The sequence below is a fragment of the Macrosteles quadrilineatus genome, unplaced genomic scaffold (assembly GCF_028750875.1).
Source record: "Macrosteles quadrilineatus isolate MER2022 unplaced genomic scaffold, UCM_ALF_1.0 Scaffold_2__2_contigs__length_208266976, whole genome shotgun sequence".
Classification (NCBI taxonomy): Eukaryota; Metazoa; Arthropoda; class Insecta; order Hemiptera; family Cicadellidae; genus Macrosteles; species Macrosteles quadrilineatus.
This window is the reverse complement of record NW_026542595.1, coordinates 143,999,000-144,007,644: the sequence shown is the minus strand read 5'-3', so window position 1 is coordinate 144,007,644 and position 8,645 is coordinate 143,999,000.

Here is an 8,645-nt window from a genome sequence, read left to right as displayed (position 1 = left end):
TTGTTTACAATTTGTTTCCCGTTATTACAGCCATTTAAAACCTCGTTTAACCAAATAATACGATCTAATCATAAACAATAACTTGCCCCCTAGTTATATAACCAAACAGTAAAGCACAAATCAAGAAATTAACCCTAAAATAATAACAAAGTTTCATCGACACTAGCGTTCGCATGGCTCAATCACGTCCTGGGGCCCATTTCATAATAAAGTACAAACTAATATTATTAGTGAATCAGCTGATCGCCCAATGCAAATCTTATAGAAATTACAAGTTACAAGTTGTAACTTGTAACTTGTAGTTTATTATGAAATGGGCCCCTGGTTAAAGTTCGTTCGCTACGCTCACTCACCTTTAGGTTGGAGCTCGTTCGCTACGCTAACTCGCCTCCAGGTTGAAGTTCGTTCGCTACGCTCACTCACCTTTTGGTTGCAAATTAGCTGTTGTCATAAATGTAAAAGAAATAATAGTGCTACACCCTGTTGGTAATCCTTGTAACTTTAATGCTATTGAACATCATAGAACAGAACCAACTTGTTTAATTGAAACAGCTGTTAAGATTCATTAATTCCATTTCTCATAAGGTTAACATGGGAAACTCCAGAGCCACTGGGGCGGAGCCGATTGGACGGATCACGAAACTGATGGTGTATAAACCTATTCCATGACATTCTACACGTATGTACCAAGTTTCGTGGCAATCGGTTCAGCGGTGTCTGAGTTTATCACTGCCAAACAAATATACAAACATCCTCTTTTATACTTATAGATTTTTCACTAGATTTTGTAATTTATTCTTTGACTGTTCATCACACACCATTCTACACTCATCCTTCACTCATATTTGGGTTAAAATACGCACCTAGGTGGCGTCCCCATCTCAATGATTGATAATTATTGATAATTGCATTTGAAGATCATTATAAAGTAGTGTTCTGTTGGTAACAAACCAAGGTGCGTTGACAATTTTACGTAATAATTTTGATTGGCAACGTTGTATAATTTCAATGTTGGAGGTAGGCCTACTTGCTGAACCCCAAAGCTGAATACCATAAGTCCAAATTGTTTTTTGGACTGTTTTGTACAGTAACAATTTATTTTGTGTACTAAGTTTTGATTTAGATCCAAGAAGCCAATTAAGTTCAGTTGTTTTTAAATTTACATGTTGTCTTTTAGTCTATAGAAATGTGCCTTCCAATATTAAGCTTTGCATCTAAGTGCATGCCCAAATATTTTATTTCTGTTACTTGAGGGAGGTGAATATTGATCATGGCTACTAGGGGACATGTAGCCTGATTTAGGGTACGGTAAAAGTAATATCGTGTGCTGATTTATTTTCATTCATTTTGAACCTCCATGTTTTAAACCAATGTGAAATTTCATCCAAGTTTTGCTGTAAATTTGCTGTAGCCTGAGCCGGATTGTCGTGGACAGATAAAATCGCCGTGTCATCCGCAAATGTAGCAACCATAGTGTTTACACTTTCTGGTAGGTCCGATGTATAGAGAATAAAATACAAGTATGGTCCAAGTACGCTTCCATGGGGGATTCCTGATTCTATAGGGCAAAGGTCAGTACGTAGAAAAAAAGGGAAGAATAATCGGAATAATCTCATTGAGCATAATTTACTACAAAATGAATGACAATAAAGGGTCGTCGGAATTAAGCTGACTGACTTGACTTTAAATACTCCAAATAACCATTCTATTTATGTAAACCAAATATACCATTGACTTTGGATACTGCAAGAAGACTTCCCGTTTATGTGAACTAGACTGAATAGGTACTGCAATTCCTATTTGCAGTCTGCAAATAGGAATTCCATTAGTGAACCAAAGATACGATTGAGTTTGGATACTGAAAGTAGACATTCCATATTGACGTGAGCCAGACGGATCATTGACTCTAGATATTGCAATTAGGCACTCCATTTATGTGAAAATGAACCATTGACTTGGATTCTCTCTGCAAAGTAGGAAATTCATTTACGTTAACCAGTAAGCTTGCACCCGAACTAAGAAACACAGTTAATAATTTTTTATTTAAGTAGAACCAGATAATAATAATAATAAGTATTTTAATAATAATTTGTTTATTGTAGTCGACAAAATACATTGCATTACAAATGACAGATAATATTTGTGAAAAAACAATACAAGTTATTATTTACATTTGATCAGGGGGTTTTTTTTAACACCAGTGCCTGAATTTTTTTCGCGACATTTCCTAGAATTTAGATATCCCAGCGGTTGTTCACGAAATCGTCGACAGAGTACAGCACATTGGACACCAAAAGGCGTTTTAACCGAATTTTGAATTGTTTTTTGGTTTCGGCATGTTTGATGCTGGCAGGAAGTTTGTTGAGGATTGTGATACCAATCTGCGATGGCAAAGACTCGAACGCCCCACTTCTATGCTGCAGAGTCCGGTAATCGTCCCTGCCCCTAGTCTCATAATGATGGACGTCTCGGCCCTGAACACATAGAGTCCATTTCCTGTTCCTGTAAATCTGCTTGGCTTTTCTCTTGACTCTGTCTTAAGCTGGATCGAGTGACCACAGACTCACTTTGGTCAAAGTTAAGTAGAATCATTTTCTTGTTGCGTAGACTTAAAAGTAATGCCTTTTGTTTTCCTTGAATATGTTTTTTTTTGCTTTTTTCCAAACTTACATTGGGTATGGTGCTAGGCTATGGGGTAATTCCAGCAGGACCCACAGTGTTCTTCTGTTGCAAAAAATATCAGTAAGAATTATGCCAAACACCGAGCCCATTGCAAACCATTGTTCAAAACTGTATGGTGCAATGACTATTATTAATATTTATACATTTTCAGTGCCTAGTAGCAATCAAAGATAACGAGAGGGTATTTCTGACAAACAGCGACATCCATATGTATAATACAAGGAATAGAAATAACCTTCACATGAGCAGATCTAGGTTAAGTTTGGTCTCGAGTTGTTGACCTGTTTCAGGTATGAAATCGCCTCCCATAACAGCTGTAAAAAAACTGTGTAAAACTAAGTTTGTGAAAACTATAAAATCATGACTTTTGTTATTATTGGATGAGTTTTATGAAGCAGATCTCTCTAGCATGATGATATAAGAAAGATTATACAAGTAATGTTAATGTATAGCTTGGTAAGATACATGGTTTGCTGCTTTGCAGATGCGGTTTTCTTTGAACTCCTTGATTTTATTTTGTATGCTTGCTTTTAGCGAATTTCCCTATAGGGAAGTAGCTATTACCGTAGGTCTCATGGTAAGACCTAAGCCCGGGACCGATTTACTTTTTCATTTTGATTTCCCCAGAGGCCAAAAACACCATTCGTTCAAATTTTTATATATCTATATATAGATATATATGTGTGTGTCCATCCGCACGATAACTTGAGTAATTTTTGTCCGATTTTGATAAAATTTGGTTTGAAGGTGTAAGGCAGGATAAACTTGAATGAGTTCGCGAACCAGCATGATCGGACTATGGGAACGGGGGTTTATGGGGGGTTGTATGGGGTAAAATAGGTTTTTCTCATTTTTGACCCTAAAAACACAAAATTTCACAATTTCTTTTTAAACTATTTTGTAGAGCTTAAAAAAACAAATAATTTAGTATATTGAAGCGTTATTATGCGCCTAATTGTTACGGAGAAAATTCAAAAAAATTTTAATTTTAAAATTCCCATGTTATTCTTATGGAGAATAAGTCAACTGTTGTAGTTTGCTTGTTTATGAACATATTTTGATCAAATTTGGAAAATACATTAATTTCTTACTAAACCATAGTACCTTTTAATATTTTACATTAAAAAAACTTTTTTACCCTCCTGTAAACTTTTGGGGGTTTTCTTTTACTTTAAATGTGAAAAATACAAAATGACTACAACTAAGCTCAGTATACTCGCTTGGCATATGTGAGAATACTCAGGAACTGATTGAACTGACACCATTGTATGAGTTACTAAATTTTATTTGACCACTCACTCTAATCTATAACCCTTTAAAACACAATACATTTAAATAATAATCAATAAATGAGATGGCGTATTTACCAAAGGAATTAAATATTGTTGGGGCCCCAGTATTAAACTAAGAGAATCGAACACATATCAAGTTCAAAAGTGATAGATATAATATAATTGATAAACGACTCAATCTTAATTAATTAAACCCTTTTACATAAAAATTATAAATATTCATAAAATGTTGTTTATCTACATCTTTGCCATTTGGCCAAAGTCCAGTTCACAAAACTTAAAACACAATGCTAATATGAAATTCTGAAAATTAACACGCTTTACAAACAAAGAACATTTACATTAGCAACCTACCAAAAATACACGTTTGAAAATAATATATATAATGAGAACTAACTTATATAAAATACATTATTTTACAGGTTTAACCTTTAAGGCTAAATTCTTGTTGTTGTTATTTAGCAGGAAATGATATTTTTATTATTATTTATGATTTGATTCAATGATTATTTAGGTTTAAAATATTTAGGTTTAATATGATTTATTTGTAGTAATTTAACTTAGGCCCTTTTTATATGATTTAATTTTATCTTCTCTCTTCTAAATTTTGGTCCTGGAAGTTATAATTGAATTTTGGAACATACCGATGAGATGATCTTGAGGGTAGAAGATTCCTCCGAGGGTACGTCTCGTGATGTCCAGGCCTCCCCTTGTCTCCGTTGTCGGATGACTCGGTAATTGATCCTGGTCCTCGATGGCGGATGACGACCCCTGGAACCTCTTCTCCTGGCGTGGGCTGAGTTGGTGAAGTAGTTTGGCCTAGGACATATTCAGGTGGCAGATTTTACCAATCCTGATATATTGAGTTGGGCCTACTCGATCCGACCCCGTCCTAAGCCTCGCAAATCTTCTTCCAGACTGATGCCATCTTGCTCCTCCTGTCCCTTCCTTTTTTTTTTTTTTTTAGATTTTCCCATCATTCTAATTAACCCCGCCTACAGTGTCCAATCATAGTTGATCCCTTTGGTGCTCAACGTTGTGATTGGCTGCCACTTCGATCAGCAGTTCACTGTAGACGTCAGGTTGTGCGTCCATTGCCCGGGACCTTGAATATGATACTAGTAGACTCGTCGGTGCCATTCTACATGTCTCTTTGTATTAGAAAATTGTAATATTTGATTTACTTGAATCAGTAGCAAGTTTTAAATGGGCCTAATACGAATTTTAAAGATATGATGGTTAAAGATGAAATTTAAGAATTTAATTAAAATATAAATATGTTTACACTCCCCTGCTCGGGAAAATTTTTCGTCCCCGAAAAATAATCTATAGTGCCCCAGTTACTCGAAGGTGTCTTCGCATCGTCCATTGGATTGTGCTACTGTGCGGCGTCAGCCTGTTGTGTAGCCTCTTGTTGCTCCACTGGTTTACATGATTTGAATTGTAATGGATTGAATAAGAACGATATATTTCATAATTAAAATTACCATCGAGAGGAAATCCTATCAGTACTCATTGTATAAATTTGTGCTAATAAGTAGATCAATTTCGTTGTTTGATAATTTCCATTTTCTTAATATATGTTACTTAAAATCTTTGTGTAAATTGATATATTAAATAATTGTATTTGTGTATGGAACAGCTTTCTATTTGTATGGTTGATTGTTTATAACTGCAATTAATCATCATTTCTGTTTATACCCTATTAAATGTCATGAAGCATCTAGACTGCGCGCTTAGACTAGATATCTTCGCAAGATGTAATAGTCATAAAATTATTTTGAATTTAATAGTATCTTTTAGGGTTCGAATATAAATTGGGGAATATTTTTGATCTGAATATAATTTCATATAGAAGTGGTGATGTTAAGTTTTTTTACTCGGAAAACATACAATCTCACAATGTTTGAATGAGATTGCGTACAAAGGCAATGCACCTAGATGCTGAGTCTGCTTGATATCATCTTTCTGCTGGAGTCATGAAGCTGCTGTCTTTGTCGTCCAAGCTTGAGAACTCAGTGAGATGTTTGTTCCGTGTCGTGTGTGAAGCTATGTGCGTTATTTGATTTCTTATTGTTTGTGCCTCTGTTCTCGTGTTTCTTGCTGTGTTGTTTCTTGTGTATCAATTGGATATTCACACGATGGGTAGGCTATTGTTCTTCTCGTTTATGCTGATCGTTTTATAATTGCTATGAGTTGATAAATGTATTCCTCTCGTAATGTCACGTATTTCATTTATGAATTCTTGAACAGTAACTTCTATTTATGACTTAATTAAACATTTTTATTTGTGTCGTTATTAAATATGATGCTGTGAATTATAATACTCTTCAGGATTTGATACAAATTAAATCATACTTTCCTTTATCTCCCAACATTATGATTATATTTACAAGCTTAATAAAGATGCTAGTGAGGGTTAAACGTTAATAATTTGTATTTATCTTTTATGAAATGGCTTAATATTTTGTACATGTACTGGCTCTTCACACAATCTACCTCTTTTTTCTAGAGCTACCATGTAGGTCAATTCATTTATTTTCCCGGTAATGTGATATGGCCCCTTGAAACAGTTTTGAAATTTGCTATATTTCTTTGTGTGATCAGTAGGATATTTAATTAATATCTCATCCCCTGGCTGTAAGTCTAAATCTCTTTTATTTTGATCAAAGAAAGATTTTTGCTTATTTTGGGCCTTTTCTAAGATTTTGGGAACCTCTGTCCTAATTTTGTGAATTAGTTTGATTTCTTTTATGATGTCCGTGTCCTGATCTTCGTGTGTATAGATGTAATCAGATGGATGTCTAGCTTCCCGTGCAAAGTTTAAGTAAAAGGGCGTGTAACCTGTGCTCTTGTTTATGGTAGTATTATAGGCAAATGTAACATACTTCAAAATGTCGGACCAATTGTGTGGATTTTCCTCAATGTAGTGGGAAATTGCTGTTTTAATAACTAAATTGGCTCTTTCGGTTAAACCTTGAACTCTTTGTGCATAGGGTGGGCTAGCTTTTTGCTCAATCCCTAAACTTTGTAACAACTGTTTAAGAACTTGTCCCATGAAATGTGTTCCCTGGTCGTGGGTTATGATTTTTGGCACACCATATAAACAAAACAGATCTAGCAGTACTTTAGCCACGGTTTTGCAATCCGCGGCTCGTGTTGCACGCGTGTAAACCATTCTAGTGGTAGGGTCTGTGATGATTAAAATGTATTTGTATCCATGACTTTGCGTTATTGGCCCTAAAAAGTCTATAATAATCCTTTCAAATGGTGTTATTGGAGGTATTTGGGGATTTAATTTACCATATTGCTTATACGTGGGAGATCGCCTTAACTGACATTGTTCACATGTTTTTGTGTAGTGTTCAATGTCTTGATTCATGTTAGGCCAATAATAACGAGATTTGATTTTCTTTGCAGTTTTAAAATTTGAAAAATGTCCTCCTGAGAAAATGTTATCATGAAAAGTTTTCAATATGTCGTTAACCTTCTCCTGAGGTATTGCTAATAAATGTTCAGTGTTACTTCCGTTAAAATGCTTGTAATACAATATGTTATCTCGCTCTATATACTTTCTGGATTCATGTCTTATTTTCTTGGGAACTGAATCTGGTGATATTTTAGCTAACTTAATTTGTTTTAAATACGGATCTTTTGCTTGAAGTTCTTCAAAGTTTTCGGTTTTAATTTCCTGTGTATTTAAAGTTAGTTCAATTAGTCCCTGATCTATTATTTCCTCGGGTGGGTTTCTTGAAAGACTGTCTGCTAATAAATTTGAAGTTCCTTGTTTATATTTTACAATAATGTCGTAATCGACCAAAGAAAGAGCTAAACGATTTAGGCGTGAAGAAGTGTTCTTGAAATTCTTGTAATGTATGAGTGCTTGACAGTCGGTGAAAACTGTAGTTTGTCTACCTAAAGTGAATTCTCTCCAGTAGTAAACCGCATAACTTACAGCTAGCATTTCTCTCTCCGCGTTAGTGTACCTCTTCTCAGTGTCAGTGTATTTTCTAGATAGATATGCAATAGGATGCATTTGATTATTTTCAGGGTTAATTTGTAGTATGCAAGCACCAAGTGCAAACAATGAGCTGTCAACAAATATTACTGTTTCCCAATCTTCCCTAAAATGTGAAAGGATTGGTGGATTTGTTAAAATTTGTTTGATTTCATTGAAAGCTTTTTCGCAATCATCTTTCCATTCAAAAGGCAAATTTTGATTTGATTGTTTTATTAGTTCTGTTAGGGGTAACGTTATTTGAGCATAGTTCTTTATGTGTTTCCTAAAAAATGATGACGCTCCTAGAAATTGACGCACGCGTCTTATGCAGTCTGGCCTTTTAAATTCCTGGATGGCTTTAACCGTAGATTCTTGTGGTAAAATTCCTTCTTTAGACACGGTATATCCTAATATGTCTACCTTTTCAAATAAAAACTTGCATTTTTGTGTATTAAGCTTTAAATTTGCCTTATGTAAAATTTCTAAAATAGTTGCTAAATTCTCTATTTCTTGATTGAAAGTTGTCCCATAAACTATCACATCATCTATATATGCTATAACTTTGTTGTACAAGTGTTTGTTTAATAATGCCAGTAATGCCTTACTGAATAAAGCTGTGGAAACTTTAAGTCCCATTGTTAATCTTTTATATCTTAAAAGCCTGTCTTGAG